Source organism: Diabrotica virgifera, chromosome 2 (genome assembly GCF_917563875.1).
Source record: "Diabrotica virgifera virgifera chromosome 2, PGI_DIABVI_V3a".
NCBI lineage: Eukaryota > Metazoa > Arthropoda > Insecta > Coleoptera > Chrysomelidae > Diabrotica > Diabrotica virgifera.
This window is the reverse complement of record NC_065444.1, coordinates 142,234,512-142,252,058: the sequence shown is the minus strand read 5'-3', so window position 1 is coordinate 142,252,058 and position 17,547 is coordinate 142,234,512. Positions and strand designations below refer to the sequence as shown.

General features: G+C 34.2%; 1 protein-coding gene across 1 annotated transcript in view; it reads right to left on the bottom strand.

Moving 5' to 3' along the window:
* Nucleotides 1-17,547, bottom strand: part of LOC126880251 (nuclear receptor-binding protein homolog) — an 842,193-nt gene that overhangs the window by 342,805 nt on the left and 481,841 nt on the right. The gene's annotated exons all lie outside the window — the stretch shown is intronic.

Genomic DNA, 17,547 nt, shown 5'->3' with positions numbered 1-17,547 from the left:
TATAGAACATTCCTTACGCTAAAGCATAGTTTTAGAAATATTGACGAAAAACGTAAAAAAATTACTAATTTACCGACTTCTCCCCCATCTCCCCCCCAAACCGGACGCTCAAAAACTTTTTACTGAACAATATGTGGACCATATAGAACAATTTTTTGTTGAAGGAAAACTTTTACTTTGGATGCCTGGGTTAGACCTTTTTTTGAACCAATTATACTATACTACCACCGTAACTTTGGAACCGTTCATTTTAGAAGGGTTATGTATAGGGCCTTTTTTATTTCAAATTTAATGTGAAACAATTTTGTGTAGAGGGTTGTTCATGCTAAACCGCTTAGTTTTAGAAATATTGACGAAAAACGTAAAAAACTACGAATTTGCAGATTTCTCCCCCCTCTCCCCCCCAAACCCGATGCTCAAAATGGTGTGACTTTTTTCTGAACATTATGTGGACCATATAGAACAATTTGGTGTTGGAGGATAACTTTCACTTTGGATGTCTGGGTTTGGGTCTAACTATACCATACTAATAACAGGTGGCCTGGCAACCAGATGCAGAACAGTACCATACATGTTTTCCACTTTTTAGAACTTTCTTTAAGTGAAATTTAAAATCATTTACCACCAATAACTTACACCCATGTTCACTCATTACGAAATCTGTTACAAGAATTTCAGCGATTTCAGCCATTTTTTCAAAATTTATTTGGATTTTCTCTAGTAATCCTTCCAAAAGACAATACATAAATGATAAGTACCTTTTACACCACCTTCAAGGAGGGTAATTTATACAGGTACATACCTGGAATTATTATATGGACCGTTCACTCTTGTTAGAGTATAGTTCGCTCAAATATGAGCTCTTTTCATCCATTTCACGCGGTAAATTAGTAATCCTTCCAAAAGACAATACATAAATGATAAGTACCTTTTACACCACCTTCAAGGAGGGTAATTTATACAGGTACATACCTGGAATTATTATATGGACCGTTCACTCTTGTTAGAGTATAGTTCGCTCAAATATGAGCTCTTTTCATCCATTTCACGCGGTAAATTAGTCCGCTTTTCCTTTAGGTCGTAGTTCATAGGTTGTGATGTTTTTTGCCTTCTCTACTATCTTCTTCCACTCTCTCCGGTCCTGAATGTTTTCTCTCCAGTTTGCAATTTCCATCTTTGATATATCATCTAGCAGTTGATCTTCCCATCTTATTTTTGGTCTTACTCTTGGTCTATTTTTTACTGGTTTCCAGTTCATTATCTTCCTGATCAGTTCTTCTATCCCTCTTCTTTGTGTGTGCCCAAACCATCTGAGCCTTTGTGCTTTAATGAATTTTACTATATCTTCTCCTTTATTTATATTTATTATTTCATGGTTCATCAGCTTTCTATATTCCCCTGTTTCTGTCTTTACTGGGCCATATATTCTTCTCATAATTTTTCTCTCAATTATTCTTAACTTTTCTTCGTCTTTTTTCGTAAGGCACATTACTTGTGCTCCATAGGCTATCACTGATATGATTGCTGCTGTGTATATTTTTGATTTTGTTTTTTTGCTCAAGTTTTTGTCCTTGAGTAGTCGGTGATATTTCCAATATACTCTATTACCTGCTTTAATTCTTTCGTTTATCTCTATACTCCTTCCGTTTTTGCCGTCCACCATCACCCCCAGGTATTTGAAGCAGTCTACTCTCTGGAATGTATTTTCACCTACCTTTATTTCTGTTATTCTGTTGACATTGTCTCGTGTGCTTATAAGATATTTTGTTTTATTCTGATTGATTATAAATCCTCTCGTCTTTGCTTCTCTTACCAGGGTTAAAAGTGCCTCTTCTAGTCTTTTTTTTATCTAGTGCTACCAGTCCCAGGTTATCTGCATATTCTATGATCTGTGTTGAGCTTTGAATAATTGTCTTTTTCAGCCCTGTTTCCCTAATTACTCCTTCTAGAGCGATATTAAATAGTGTCGTTGACAGACTGTCTCCTTGTCTTACTTCAAGTTATATTTTGATGTCATTTGTATCGCCCTCATTTGTTTTAACTTTTGCTGTTGAGTCTTTTATTGTACTTCTAGTTAGTCTTATTAATTTTGCCGGTATCTCCATTTTTTTCATTTCTTTTAATAATTGTTGTTTGTATATGCTGTCGAAGGCCTGTTGGAAGTCGATGAATAGTATGTGTAATTCTATGTCATGTTCATAGCTTTTTTCAATTGTTTGTGTCAGTACGTGTATTGCATCTATTGTTGATCTTTCTTTTCTAAAACCCTGTTGGTATGGTCCTATAATTTTTTCTGTGTATTGATTTAGTCGGTTTCTTATAATTGTGGTCAATATCTTATACGTTGTATTTAGTAGCATAATTGGTCTGTAGTTGCAGCACTTAGTTGGATCACCTTTCTTAAAGATTGGTGCGATGTGTCCGTTTTTCCATTCTATGGGCATGCTTTCGTCCTTCCAAATTGTAACCATTAACTTCTGCAATCGCTTCGTGAGCTCCTCTCCTCCGTTGATGATCAGTTCGTTGTTGATTTCATCTGGCCCTGGCGGGGGAAACATAAGCTTTAGAGGCTTAGGCTTAAGATTGGGAAAACATTTCACGGACCTATACAAAAACGACAACAAGGCATATTCAGAGGATGAGGATATAAGAGATAACAGAGATGAAGAGGAAGGCTCACCTACTTATCAGGAATTCATGGAGGTATTAAAAGAACTAAAAGTAAACAAAACGCCATTTTGTTTACAAAACGCCATGTACAATAATAATTACATATTGAGGTATTTTATTTTTTAAATTTTATTTATTTATTTATTTATTTATTTTCAACGGGACACTGCCCAATAAGATTACAAGTTTATAAGTCCAATATACATAATACATGTGTCAATAATAATAAAACTACAATAAAATAGTAATAATAAAACAATAATACAATAAAATATAAATATCACAAACTTAAACACATAAATCAGATTCATATATCACAATAATGAATATCTAACAACTACTCAAACAAACAAACGTCTGAGGCCAGAGATGAATTCAGACTTCGGTGCAAAGAAATCAAGATCAGGTTGAGTGTTCAGAGTGTTTGCCCATCTTAGTGCTCGAGATAAAAAGTTGTTATATGCATAGTTGGTTCTATGGATAGGAACATAGAATGTTTGATTTAATCGAGTTCTGCGGAGAGGTACATGGAGACCAACCTGCTCAAGTAGCTGAGGACACAAAACTGTTGAATTAATTATGCCATAGAGCATCCTTGCATCCTTAATTACTCGTCGGTCACGCAATGAGAGAATACCCAATTGGGTTTCAATTTGATAATAATTTAACTGATTTAACTCAAAAGGTATACCCAGTTTATATGCTATGTACCTTAAGAACTTGTGTTGGACTGTCTCGATTTTTGTTATGTAAATATTGTAAGATGGAGACCAAACACAAGAACAATACTCTAGATGAGGTCTAACTAAAGAACAATATAGTAATTTAATGGCATCAATATTCTGAAAGTCTCTAGTGCATCTTTTTATAAAACCAAGCATTTGTAAAGATTTGGAAATTTTTGATGTATAATGTGATTCAAATAAAAGTTTACAGTCTAAATTAATTCCCAAATCACGAATTTCAGTAACCCAGTCAACAGGAATATTCTGTATATTATAATTATATTCTATTGGGTCTCTCGATCGTCCAAAAGAAATAGCATGACACTTAGATTCATTCAGGGCCATGGTATTCAACATACACCACTCACTCAACCGATCAAGATCATGTTGAAGATTAATACAGTCTTCTGTATTGTTGATAATTGTATAGAACTTTAGATCATCTGCAAAAAGCAGAGGTGAACTGTGTCGGAAGCAGTGGTGTATATCATTGATGAATATGTTAAATAACAGGGGCCCCAAATGTGAACCCTGAGGTACTCCTGAATGAACCTTAATCTCACTGGAAACAAAATCCCTGATACGCACCATCTGAACTCGGTCAATCAAGTATGTTCTCAGCCACTCAAGAAGTGGACCATTAACACCCATTTGTTTAAGTTTAAATATTAAAATATTATGGTTGACCCGATCAAAGGCCTTGGAGAAATCGGTGTATAGTGCATGTACCCTACAACCCCTCTCCAATGCCTTCCTCAGGAAGTCCACAAATACTAGTGTGTTACATTCGGTTGATATGTTATTCCGAAATCCAAATTGTTGGTCTACTAGTTGTTTTTCAAGTGAAGCTTTAAGATAGTCACATACAAAACATTCAAATATCTTTGGTATTACACTAATTATACTAATGGGCCTGTAATTATTCACCAATGAATTATCTCCCGCTTTATAAATGGGTGTTAAAAAACTATTTTTCCAACATTCTGGAAATTCACCCGTATTTAAGGATAGATTAAAGATGTGAAAAAGAGGTCTGGATAATATAAAACAACAGTTCTTGAGAAAGCTAGGAGGCAATCCATCAGGACCAGGACCCTTATTCGCATCCAGTTCTGATAATTTTAGATAAATATCAGATATAGTTATGTTGAAACCAGTCAGATTAGTAAGACCAAATGTAGGTAAGTCACTGGGTATGACACATATTTAAGTGGAATATACTGTAGAAAAATATTCTGCAAAAAGATTTACAATATCTGGTCCATGACCGGATTCAACACCACCATACCTCAACACAGCGGGCATAGAGGGCTTTCCTCTCCGTGAATTCACAAACGACCAAAATCCCTTCAAATTATTTCTTATTGATAATTCTGTTAAGTAAATATGATTTCTGTAGCTTTCAGCTTTTAACAATTTACAATTAGCCCTCAGCTGTGAAAAAGTCTGATAATCCAGAACTGATTTAGATAAAAGATATTTTTTGTGAGCTTTCTTTTTCTCAACTATCCGGTTCTTTAACTCTAAAGAGAACCAAGGAGGGAATCTACGTTTTGAATACCTTTTTAGGGGGATGAATAATTCTATAGCTAAGTAAACTATATCATAGAAAATATTTACAATTTGATTCAGTGTTTTTCCTAAAAATAAATTATCCCAACAGAACTGTGACAAAAAATCAGTTATTTTCACATAGTCAGCCGACTTGAAGTCCCTATAAAAACCGTCACTAACCAAACCACCATCATTGGGGCGCCTTTTGGTCATCTTTATCTCAAATTCCAGGGGTGGGTGATGCATACCCTCCCTCAAAAGAGCTTCATTAGCTCTGGACACAGTTACATCAGCATCATCGACCAACACCAAGTCCAGAATATTACCAGTTGCATTCACAATAGTATTGGACTGAAACAAATTGTGGTATGCACACATACCAGTCACAACCTGCAGGGCTTCAACTTCAGAAGCTGTGGCACCTGGCAGATGAATTGTTGAAGAGCACATATCATTTGAAAACCATTCGCAGTTTGGTAAATTGAAGTCAGCAGCCAGATAATAGTGTGCAGATGGAAAATCTTCAGCTATTTTTTCCAGGGTTTCACAAAATATGGAATATTTGTCAAATGTAGACTTAGGTGTAAAATATGCTGTTCCTATAATAAACTGATTTGCACCTTCGGTCACCAAGACAAAAAGCTGTTCGATTGTCCCGTTAACTTTTAAAGATCTACTGCTTAAGCCCTTATGAACTGCAATAAGGACTCCACCACCTCTTGAGAATGAACTTGTTTCACTGGAGCGATCAGTTCTATATACGTTGAGGTCAAACAACTGCAGCTCTTCATCGGCATAGTTACATGTCAACCAGGTCTCGTTGAATATGATGATACTGTAGTGAGAATAGGAAACATTCATAAACAAATGGTCAAGCTTAGTTCTGAGACCTCCTACATTTTGGAAATAAACCCACAGTCCAGAGGAAGACTGTGTTAGTTTTTTGACATTATTCTAGGAGTGCCATTTAAGTACTTGATAAATAAGTTTTGTTCGCCCTTTCTCTCTCTTTCCTTAAGTTCACTCTTGACAGTGTTTAATGCTGTTCTCTGGTGTGGGGTGAGATCTGAATCGATAAAAATCTTTAGTGACCTATCAATATTTCTTCTGTTTCTGAGTATTGCCAGATAGTCTTTATGATTACGAAGGACAATTCTGTATGAACGGTATCCATTTTTGTTCTTTTTTCCAATTCGTACGGCCTCAGCAATATCAATGGCTGAGTTCATTAATCCAGACAAGAGGTATGTGGCTTTGTTTAAATCGTCATCCTCACCATACTCAGGCATATTAAAAATCATAATGTTGTTGGATCTTTTCTGTCTCTCGATCATTTCACTTAACACTGATTGGTCTGTTGTGATTTGTTCAGTAGGTTCAGTTGTTTGAGTAACTCTGAGTAATTTTAATAATAATTATAAAAATTTTTACTTTTTTGTAATGTATTTTTAAAACAAGCAATCATTTAAATAATTATTTTGTAACAATTTGTATTCTTTAAGAATATAATAATTACATTTTGGTTTCGTAGTAAGTGTTTTTTAAGAATATTAATGTAGAGTTTTAAAATATTGTATAGCAAATAATTATCATTATTAAATGGTTATTATTTGTGAAGTATTCTTTTTCTTTTTTCACACCCTTATGTATGTAACAAAACTAAGGGACTTTCTGAAAGGTAAATCTAAATAGTTATAGTTAAAGTGGGTAGTAGATATGGTTAAAACAATAAATTCAAAATATTTCAAGAAAACCACGGTAGATGTTAAAGACACAAAAGAAGCGATACCTAAAAGTTACATAAAGAATTCGAGACAACGCTATCTGTATATCGTGGGAAATATACAATACAACACGAGCTCCAATCGCTCGACTAATACTCTTTAGAGCTGGCATCAGTGTGTGATCTCGCGTTGACCGGTAAATATCTAAAATTTCGTATATAAGTCCTCCCCTTTACTTTTCAGCTACGGATCTCGTTTCGCTGTAAATTTATCAGAAAAATTTAAGTACAAAAATCTTTTCCCCTCTAAGTGTGCCATGATTAATATGTTAATTATAAAGATAGTTATGAACAATAATTAATTTCCTATTGGTGGATCTCGGGTTGTCCTCGATTTAGTCGGATCTCGCCTTGATATGAAGACGTATATATATATATATATATATATATATATATATATATATATATATATATATATATATATATATATATATATATATACGTCTTCATATCAAGGCGAGATCCGACTAAATCGAGGACAACCCGAGATCCACCAATAGGAAATTAATTAATTAATATTATTTAATTAATTTAATTATATAATTAATTAATCCACCAATAATTAATTTCCATTAATTCATAACTATCTTTATAATTAACATATTAATCATGGCACACTTAGAGGGGAAAAGATTTTTGTACTTAAATTTTTCTGATAAATTTACAGCGAAACGAGATCCGTAGCTGAAACGTAAAGGGGAGGACTTATATACGAAATTTTAGATATTTACCGATCAACGCGAGATCACACACTGATGCCAGCTCTAAAGAGTATTAGTCGAGCGATTGGAGCTCGTGTTGTATTGTATATTTCCCACGATATACAGATATACAGCGGGCGGAGTCAATGACGGCACCAACAGCGTTGTCTCGAATTCTTTATGTAACTTTTAAGTATCGCTTCTTTTGTGTCTTTAACGTCTACGATTTACCTTTTAGAAAGTTCCCTAGTTTTGTTACATACATAAGGGTGTGAAAAAAGAAAAAGAATACTTCACAAATAATAACCATTTAATAATGATAATTATTTGCAATACAATATTTTAAAACTATACATTAATATTCTTAAAAAACACTTACTACGAAACCAAAATGTAATTATTATATTCTTAAATAATACAAATTGTTACAAAATAATTATTTAAATGATTGCTTGTTTTAAAAATAAATTACAAGAAAGTAAACATTTTTATAGTTATTATTAAAGTTTAAAAAATAAAATAACTCAATATGTAATTATTATTTGGTAGTTAAAAAATGATTTTAAGTAAAATGATTTAAAAGATAAAAAGAAACACACATAATTTTCAGGGTCAACTCCTAATTGCATGAAAATTTGGATTTAGATTCTACCCATCCCCCACTTCAAAGTTGAATTTGTGCCGTTGATTGCTTTTACTTGGAGGGTGAAAAAATATACGTTTAAAATAAGTCCGGAAACAGATCTGACTAACTTTAAGCAACTTTTGCTCTAGAGAGTTTTTTTAACTTAGGTACTAGGTTAATTCAGTGGTAGGTACTAGAGTCACTTGCGACTAAAAATGTTTACTTTTCAACAAAAAAAAAAACACGTTTTCGGCGGTTTTTCGCAAATACTCAAAAAGTAAGTATTTTATCGAAAAAATATTCTTGGAAAAAATGTAGCATATAAAAAAAACGAAAAAATGGTATATTCTTAGTCTATAGAACCAGTAAAAGTAAATTTATAGCTCATAAAAAAGACGATCTTATCCTTCAAATTCCAAATCAAATATTTTAACGTGATACATAGTACCAAAAAATGAAGCTCATGAAATGAAATGGGAAAACCCATTAAATTATTTTTAAAGTGTTTACAAAAAGGTTTATTATATTTTATAAAAGTTATATACGGGTAGGAAAGACAACGGAACGAATTTTCGAACGTTTAAACAGACGACATCCCAGATTTACCAATTTCTGGACAATTGATCCAAAGGCTGGATTCTAACAACGAAACAGTTGTGGATTTTCAAGTTCTCGATGAGAATCAGAATGAAAAAACATTAGTGACCTCGAGTATGATGGTTTGGAGAATTTGGCTGGTTATATCTGCCATAAATTGAAGGACTCCAGTAGTCAATCCGAAGATGTTTCAAGGTACACGTGGGTTGATCATTTGAGTAAGTGTGGTTTATGTAAACCATCAGACACTCTCTTGTCATATATTAAGTATACCCTATTCCACGAACATACGCCTGTTTTGCATTACTTCGAAAACGAATATTTTACTGTGCAAAATAAGAAAAACGAAAGTAAATTGCAAATTACATTGTTGTTTATTGGAATAATAATTATTAGCGCCATTTACTTTCGTACTTCTTATGTTGCACAGTAAAATACTCGTTGTCGAAGTAATCCAAAACAGGCGTATGTTCGTGGAATGGCCCATAACTGGAGACAATTTTTCCTTCCACATGAATGGTGATTCCATTTTGGTAACTAAAAATTATTTAGAAAACCTTATGTCCAAAAGTGTAACTGTAGACTGTTCTAACAAAGCGAACAAGTTATTTTTTAGGTCTCGGATGTACTTCCGAATTAAAGAATTAAACAAGTCTCTTAACAACCTGACATTGCGTAAAAGAAAAATTATGAAAACTGCTACATAGTTGCTGTATGTACATCTATTTCACATGCACAAAATTTAAATAAAGTGCATGGCATGAAAACTGTAAAACTTGTTTTTGTCTTTTCCAAGCCTCTTACTTAAATCTGATGAAATACATTATTTAAAAAGTAAAAAATTTTGTTTTTTTTATCAATCCATTAAATTTATGGTTTTATTTTGGGGCTTTTCTTCCCCTTGGTAAAAATTATATTTACTAATGTGTAGGCCACTAATCAATTTTTGCCAACTAATGAAATATAATAATTTTATTAGATATCGATTATATGAATATTTTTATTTTCCGGATACCAATATAATCAAGAAACTGGGAACTTTACAAATAACTGAAAATCAATTTAAATAAAAGTAAATAGTTTAATAATTTTCCTCTAAACTATAAAAATCACGTAGTTTCTTTTAGTCATAATTCATTCATTTGTACTATTCTCAAATTTTATTCGCTTTCGTATTACGAACGCATAGACGGGACTATGCTTTACCCTGTTGCTGACGTCATGCGCCAATCGAACGAGCTTACGTAACTAGAATATCAGGGTGTGCATATTTCCGCGTCCCGGTGAATTCGTATCTATTTTAATCCCCCATCCTAATTACAGGCCAACTGGCAACTCTGGTGCGCAGGTAATTTTTAGATAACCCATTAACTACCGGTGAATTGGTAACTTTCATTTTTTAAGTATTGTTGATAATCTAATATCGGTATTCCAGGTATTTAGCGCTGCACTCCTAGAAAATGGAAAAAATGGCACAGGAAGTGAAACCGATGATGAAACGAAACGCAAAAGAGAAAACTTGGATGATTGTTTTAATAGAAGTAAAATTAAAAAACGGTCACCAAGCAAAGCAGGCAACGAAAACAAGGAAGACATGGAAAATGTTATGATTACAATAATGAAAGAGCTAATGAATAAAAACGATGAAATGCTTCAGGAAATAAAACAAATAAGGAAAGAATAACAACAAACCAATAAAGAGTTAATGGATGTAAAAGCAGAGAATCAAAAACTAAAAAAAGAAGTAAAACAGCTACATGAAAGAATGGAGCAACTGGAGAAATTTAGCAAAAAGAAAAGCTTGATCGTAACTGAGTTGAAAGTAGAAACAAATGATTATAAGAAATTAAAAGAAGAAATGGACAATTTTATAGCCCAAGAGTTGCAAATACAAATAAAACTAAGAAGTGCAAAAAAATAGGAGAAACAGTATGCGCAATAGAAACAGAAGCCCTCACGGATAAAATGGAAATCCTAAACAAGAAACGTAAACTAAAACAGCATAAAGATCGTATCTATATAAACAACGATTGGACATCCAAAGAAAAACAAATACAAAAGGAAATAACTAAAATAGCAAAGGACGAAAGAAGCAAAGGTAAACAAACGAAAATCGGCTACAAGAAATTAATAGTGAATGGCAAAATCTAGATATGGGACGAAGAGAGAGAACAGCTGATAAAAAATTCAAAAAACTAATAAACGAAGAACAGCAGCTGAAATATGAAATTGACATGGCAAAAAAAGACTCGGAAATGCAAACGGTTAACGAAAACAAAATAACGCACACAAAATAAAGAAATAATCTCAATAAGAAGAAAAGAACAAGACCCATTAGAATGGGATCTTGGAATATTAGAACCATGCTGGCAGTAGGTAAGATGCAAGAAATAGCTCTTGAAATGAAAAAATACCAACTAGAAATCCTAGCCCTACAGGAAATACGATGGAAGAAAGAAGGAAAAATTGAGAAGAAAAACTTTAGCATGTATTATTCGGGAGAAAACAAACAGGAAACGAATGGTACGGCATTTATGGTGAACAAAAAAATGAGGGAAAAAGTGATACAATTCAAAGCAGTTAATGAAAAGATATCTTACATAAGAAAATAAACAAGCCAACATCTCGATAGTCAATTGCTATGCACCCACCGAAGAAGCAAACCAAGAAGATAAAGCAGAATTCTACGACATCCTGAAAGAAACCTGTGAAAATATTCCGAGGAATGACAATATTGGGCGATTTTAATGCAAAGATCAGAAAGGAGGCCTATAATCGTAATGTAGCTGGCAAAGAAACCATTCATGAAACTACGAATGATAATGGAGGAGAAATCTGCAACCTAGCAGCAGCAACAAACACATATATAGTTAGTACTGGGCATAAACATAAAAAAGAACACAAAATAACATGGATGATACCAGGAAGAATGGATGGAAACCAAATAAATCATACTCTAATTTCGAAACAGTGGACACAAATAGTACAAGACGTAAGGTCATATAGAGGGGCAAATGCAGGCACTGACCACATATTGTTGATAGCAAAACTTAAGATGAAAATAATCAAAGCAAATAATCATAAGGAAGGAAAAAGGAGGAAATGGAATATAGCCAATCTGAAAATGCAAGAAACAAAGCAACAATATACAGAACAACTGGAACAGAAATTGGGTCAGTACGAGCACATAGAAATAGAAGGAGAACGGAAAAACATAAAGAACAGCATAATAGAGACAGCAGAACAAATAATAGGATTCCAAAAAACAAAGAATCGAAAGAATGGTTTGATGAGGAATGTCACCAAAAAAGTCAACTGAAGCACCTCGCAAGAAACAAATAGCTACAAAGTGCCGAACAGGAACAACTGGACCAATATAGAAAAGAAAAACAAGAAGCATTGAAACTCTATAGAAGAAAGAACAACACATGGATCTCTGAACAAATGCAAGAATTAGAAACGAATAATAAAGACAACAAGAAATTGTTCGAATAGATAAAACAACAATACAGTACCAAAAAATCTGTCACAAAAATAAACAAAAAAGATTGGGAAAAACATTTCACGGACCTATACAAAAACGACAATAAGGCATATTCAGAGGATGAGGATATAAGAGATAACAGAGATGAAGAGGAAGGCGCACCTACTTATCAGGAATTCATGGAGGTATTAAAACAACTAAAAGTAAATAAAACGCCAGGGCCAGATGAAATCAACAACGAACTGATTATCAACGGAGGAGAGGAGCTCACGAAGCGAATGCACAAGTTAATGGTTACAATTTGGAAGGACGAAAGCATGCCCATAGAATGGAAAAACGGACACATCGCACCAATCTTTAAGAAAGGAGATCCAACTAAGTGCTGCAACTACAGACCAATTATGCTAATAAATACAACGTATAAGATATTGACCACAATTATAAGAAACCGACTAAATCAATACACAGAAAAAACTATAGGACCATACCAACAGGGTTTTAGAAAAGGAAGATCAACAATAGATGCAATACACGTACTGACACAAACAATTGAAAAAAGCTATGAACATGACATAGAATTACACATACTATTCATCGACTTCTAACAGGCCTTCGACAGCATATACAGACAACAATTATTAAAATAAATGAAAAAATGGAGATACCGGCAAAATTAATAAGACTATCTAGAATGACAATAAAAGACTCAACAGCAAAAGTTAAAACAAATGAGGGCGATACAAATGACATCAAAATAGAACTTGAAGTAAGACAAGGAGACAGTCTGTCAACGACAAACGACACTATTTAATATCGCTCTAGAAGGAGTAATTAGTGACACAGGGCTGAAAACGACAATCATTCAAAGCTCAACACAGATCATAGGATATGCAGATGACCTGGGACTGGTAGCACGAGATAAAAAAAGACTAGAACAGGCACTTTTGACCCTGGTAAGAGAAGCAAAGACGAGAGGATTAATAATCAATCAGAATGAAACAAAATATCTTATAAGCAAACGAGACAATGTAAACAGAATAACAGAAATAAAGATAGGTGAAAATACATTCCAGAGAGTAGATTGCTTCAAATATCTGGGGGTGATGGTGGACGGCAAAAACGGAAGGAGTATAAAGATAAACGAAAGAATTAAAGCAGGTAATAGAGTATATTGGAAATATCACCAATTACTCAAGGACAAAAACCTGAGCAAAAAACAAAATCAAAAATATACACAGCAGCAATCAGATCAGTGATAGCCTATGGAGCAGAAGTAATGTGCCTTACGAAAAAAGACGAAGAAAAGTTAAGAATAATTGAGAGAAAAATTATGAGAAGAATACATGGCCCAGTAAAGACAGAAACAGGGGAATATAGAAAGCTGATGAACCATGAAATAATAAATATAAATAAAGGAGAAGATATAGTAAAATTCATTAAAGCACAAAGGCTCAGATGGTTTGGGCACACACAAAGAAGAGGGGTAGAAAAACTGATCAGGAAGATAATGAACTGGAAACCAGTAAAAAATAGACCAAGAGGAAGACCAAAAATAAGATGGGAAGATCAACTGCTAGACGATATATCAAAGATGGAAATTGCAAACTGGAGAGAAAAGATTCAGGACCGGAGAGAGTGGAAGAAGATAGTAGAGAAGGCAAAAAAACATCACAACCTATGAACTACGACCTAAAGGAAAAGCGGACTAATTTACCGCGTGAAATGGATGAAAAGAGCTCATATTTGAGCGAACTATACTCTAACAAGAGTGAACGGTCCATATAATAATTCCAGGTATGTACCTGTATAAATTACCCTCCTTGAAGTTGGTGTAAAAGGTATTCATCATTTATGTATTGTCTTTTGGAAGGATTACTAGAGAAAATCCAAATAAATTTTGAAAAAATGGCTGAAATCGCTGAAATTCTTGTAACAGATTTCGTAATGAGTGAACATGGGTGTAAGTTATTGGTGGTAAATGATTTTAAATTTCACTTAAAGAAAGTGCTAAAAAGAGGAAAACATTTATGGTACTGTTCTGCATCTGGTTGCCACGCAACCTGTTATACCGACGGTTAGTTTTTTTTAAATATTTTGAGTAGTAACTATGTTGGTTATCAACAATTTGATGTCAAAAATGCACATTTTGCCATTTTTTGTCTACCAGTAAGAAGAAAAACATTCAAAACAAAATTTAAGATAACCGCATTATAGAGCATATAAAACCATTTAAACAAGGTTTTATAAATTTCGCTATACTTAATTGTTGCTTATAAAACTATAAATTAAGTCAGTTTAACGTTAATATAACTTATGAAAAATACAACTTATATCTCGATTTTACGTGAAATAGCTCAAAGCAATGAGTAAAAATACACGGTTTTTATGACACTCAGTGTAACTACGTAACAATTGTTTTAGTTTCTATATGGACGGAATAACAAAATTTATGTAAATCTGACCAATTTTTTCTCAATTTAATTATTTATTGACAATTTAAATGAAAAATAGCCGATTTTAAGAATTTTCGTCTACATATAAGTTACAATATTTTACCAAAAAACTGAAAAAAGAACCGGTGAGTTTATTGAAATAGCCTTAAAATGAGTTGAAGTAAAATAGAATTGGAGCTTTGTTTATCAATAAACATTAATGAAAAGTATACATTTGCGATAGGCTCTGTGTTGGCTTAATCCGTTACTATTCAAATTTATTTCTTACGTTTTAAGCTAACTACCTGAGGTACACCTAAACCCTAAAAATGTCATCAAAACGACGATTTTGAAGCTATTCCGACTGGATTAAAGAAGCTATTATCGATTCAAACAAAAGTTGTGTATTTTTAATTCTAAATTTCAACTATTTAATTAAAAATAAAGGGTTTCAGTTGATAATTCAAAGTTGCTACACCCACCGCTTTCGAAGGCAGAATAAGAACCCTGCTATTGCATAAGTATTGTAACAAAATAATTATTGACCTACCCTCGTATACCAGCTCCCGTCTCCGCACAGACAGAACACTATCGATGTTTCGAGATACGCCGATGCAGCGCCGATGACGTGCAAGCGGTCACATGGACATAGCTGGAGATATATAGATATTTCTGGAATATCTGTATCGCATATATAAATAGGACATATTTGTAAATAGAGTTAGTCTTAAGCTAAAGTTTGTAAAGTAAACTTGTATAAATATAAATAAAGTCGTATATAAATTACGAACCGCTAGTTTTATTGTAATTAGAAGAAATTACAGTAAATAACCGCTACAGTGGTGTTAACGGTGTGGAGTGTAAATAAATGAAAAGTGAAAAAAAGACTTTTGAACTTTATTCGTCGGGAATAATCGGAGTGCGTTAATTGTTCGGTATTCGGAAAGACTTTTGAACTTTATTCGTCGGGAATAATTGAAGTGCGTTGATTGTTCGGTATTCGGAAAGACTTAGACATTTTGAAAAGTACGTGTGTGCCGACCAAAGATGTTGCTACAAGAACTGACCATAAAACAGCTCCGTGAACAATTAGAAGAGTACGAATTAGACAGCAGTGGGTGCAAGATAGTCCTACAAGCACGACTCAAGGATGTCCTCACGAAGAACGGAGATGACCCAGAGACGTTCCACTTCCAGTCAGCAGAACAAGTAATCTTATCGAAATTAAAAACTGTTTCTGAAACGATCAATGAAACTTGTAGAAAAAGCGACGATAAATTCGAAAATGTTGCTAAAAGATTCGATGAGACTTCTCAAATAATTAAAGACGTATGTAGTCAAAACAATGAGAAATTCGAAACCATTTCTCAAAAGATCGATGAAACTTCTATAAAGAACAACGAGAAACTTGAAGAAGTTAGTAGAAAAAGCGACGAGAAATTCGAGAACGTTGCTAAAAAATTTGACGAGACTTCTCAAGTAATTAAAGAAGTTTGTAGACAGAGCAACGAGAAATTTGAAAGTGTTTCTCAAGTAATTAAAGACGTTTGTAGACAGAACGACGAGAAATTTGAAGAGGTTTCTAGAACATTCGATAAGATACAGAAAAGCGTAGACGACAGTAAAGAAATGTTAGAAGATAAGATCAAACAACTAGAGACTATGGTAACCAATACGAAAGTGCTACCTTCAGTTAATGCAGTAGTTTTGGCCGTAGAAGAGAAGATCAAAGAATTAGAGAGCATGATAACCGATACAAAAGTGCAACCGTCAGTTCATGCAGTAGCTTTAGATCCTGTAGTGAAAGATGAACTACCTAGAGAAGAAATGTCGCATAATATGAGATTCAAATTACCACCATTTGATGGAAAGTCCTCTTGGTCCATATACCTTAAACAATTTGAAGCTATTGCGACCGCCAATCATTGGACCGAACAAGAAAAGGCTGTTTCCTTGACTGCTGCTTTACGAGGTGATGCTGCAGATATATTAAGGTCAATTCCCAAGGGTCAAGAAAATTGTTACCAGACCTTGTTCACTCGTCTAGAAAAACGCTATGGAGATGCCCATCTACAACAAGTATACAAAGCACAACTGCGAAGTAGAAGTCAACGAGCAAGTGAGAATCTGCAAGAATTTGAAGCAGATGTGGCTCGTGTGGTGCGGTTGGCTTATCCAGAGGTGCCAGACAGCGTTTTAGAAGAAATTGCAGTAGATACCTTCGTCAATGGGCTGAAAGATAATGAACTACAGAAAGCTTTACGACTAGCAAGACCGAAAGTTTTAGATGAAGCACTTGCTATTGCATTGGAACACGAAACGGCTAGTCAAACTTCACGAGGCCATAGAGTAAGAACCATTGAAGAAAGTGACGAACACAACGATGAACGTCTGGAGGAAATTATACGGAGAGTATTAAGTAATCAGATGCCAAAGAGACGCGAGCCTAGATGTTGGAATTGTGGAGACGTAGGCCACATTCGTCGTAATTGTAAGAAGATCGTACAGCCGTCGGAAAACTAGAGCGGGTCGACACCAAGGGGCAACTGCCGACCTCGAGAACTAGAGCCCCCATAGTAACTGTCAACCTTACGTCCTCCGGTGGAATCCACAACTTATACATCGAAGGTCGTATCAGTAATAGATGTAGATCATTTTTGGTGGATACAGGTGCAACGAGAACTATCGCCCGTCCAGATGTAGTACGAGACCATAATAAATTATCACCTGCAACAGTAAAGCTTAGAACAGCGACTGGTGAGCTAATTAATACATATGGCGAGGCTAATATGTCAGTATCCATTGGCCAGACCACAGTTGAACATCAAGTATTAATTGCCGAGATCTCCGACGAATTCATATTGGGGATGGACGTACTAAGGAAAGTGGGGGCAATATTGGATGTTCAAAATGGAGTTCTCAAGATCAATGGTGAAGAGTTGCCCTTTCACGACGACAAAGAAGATGTCATCCGCT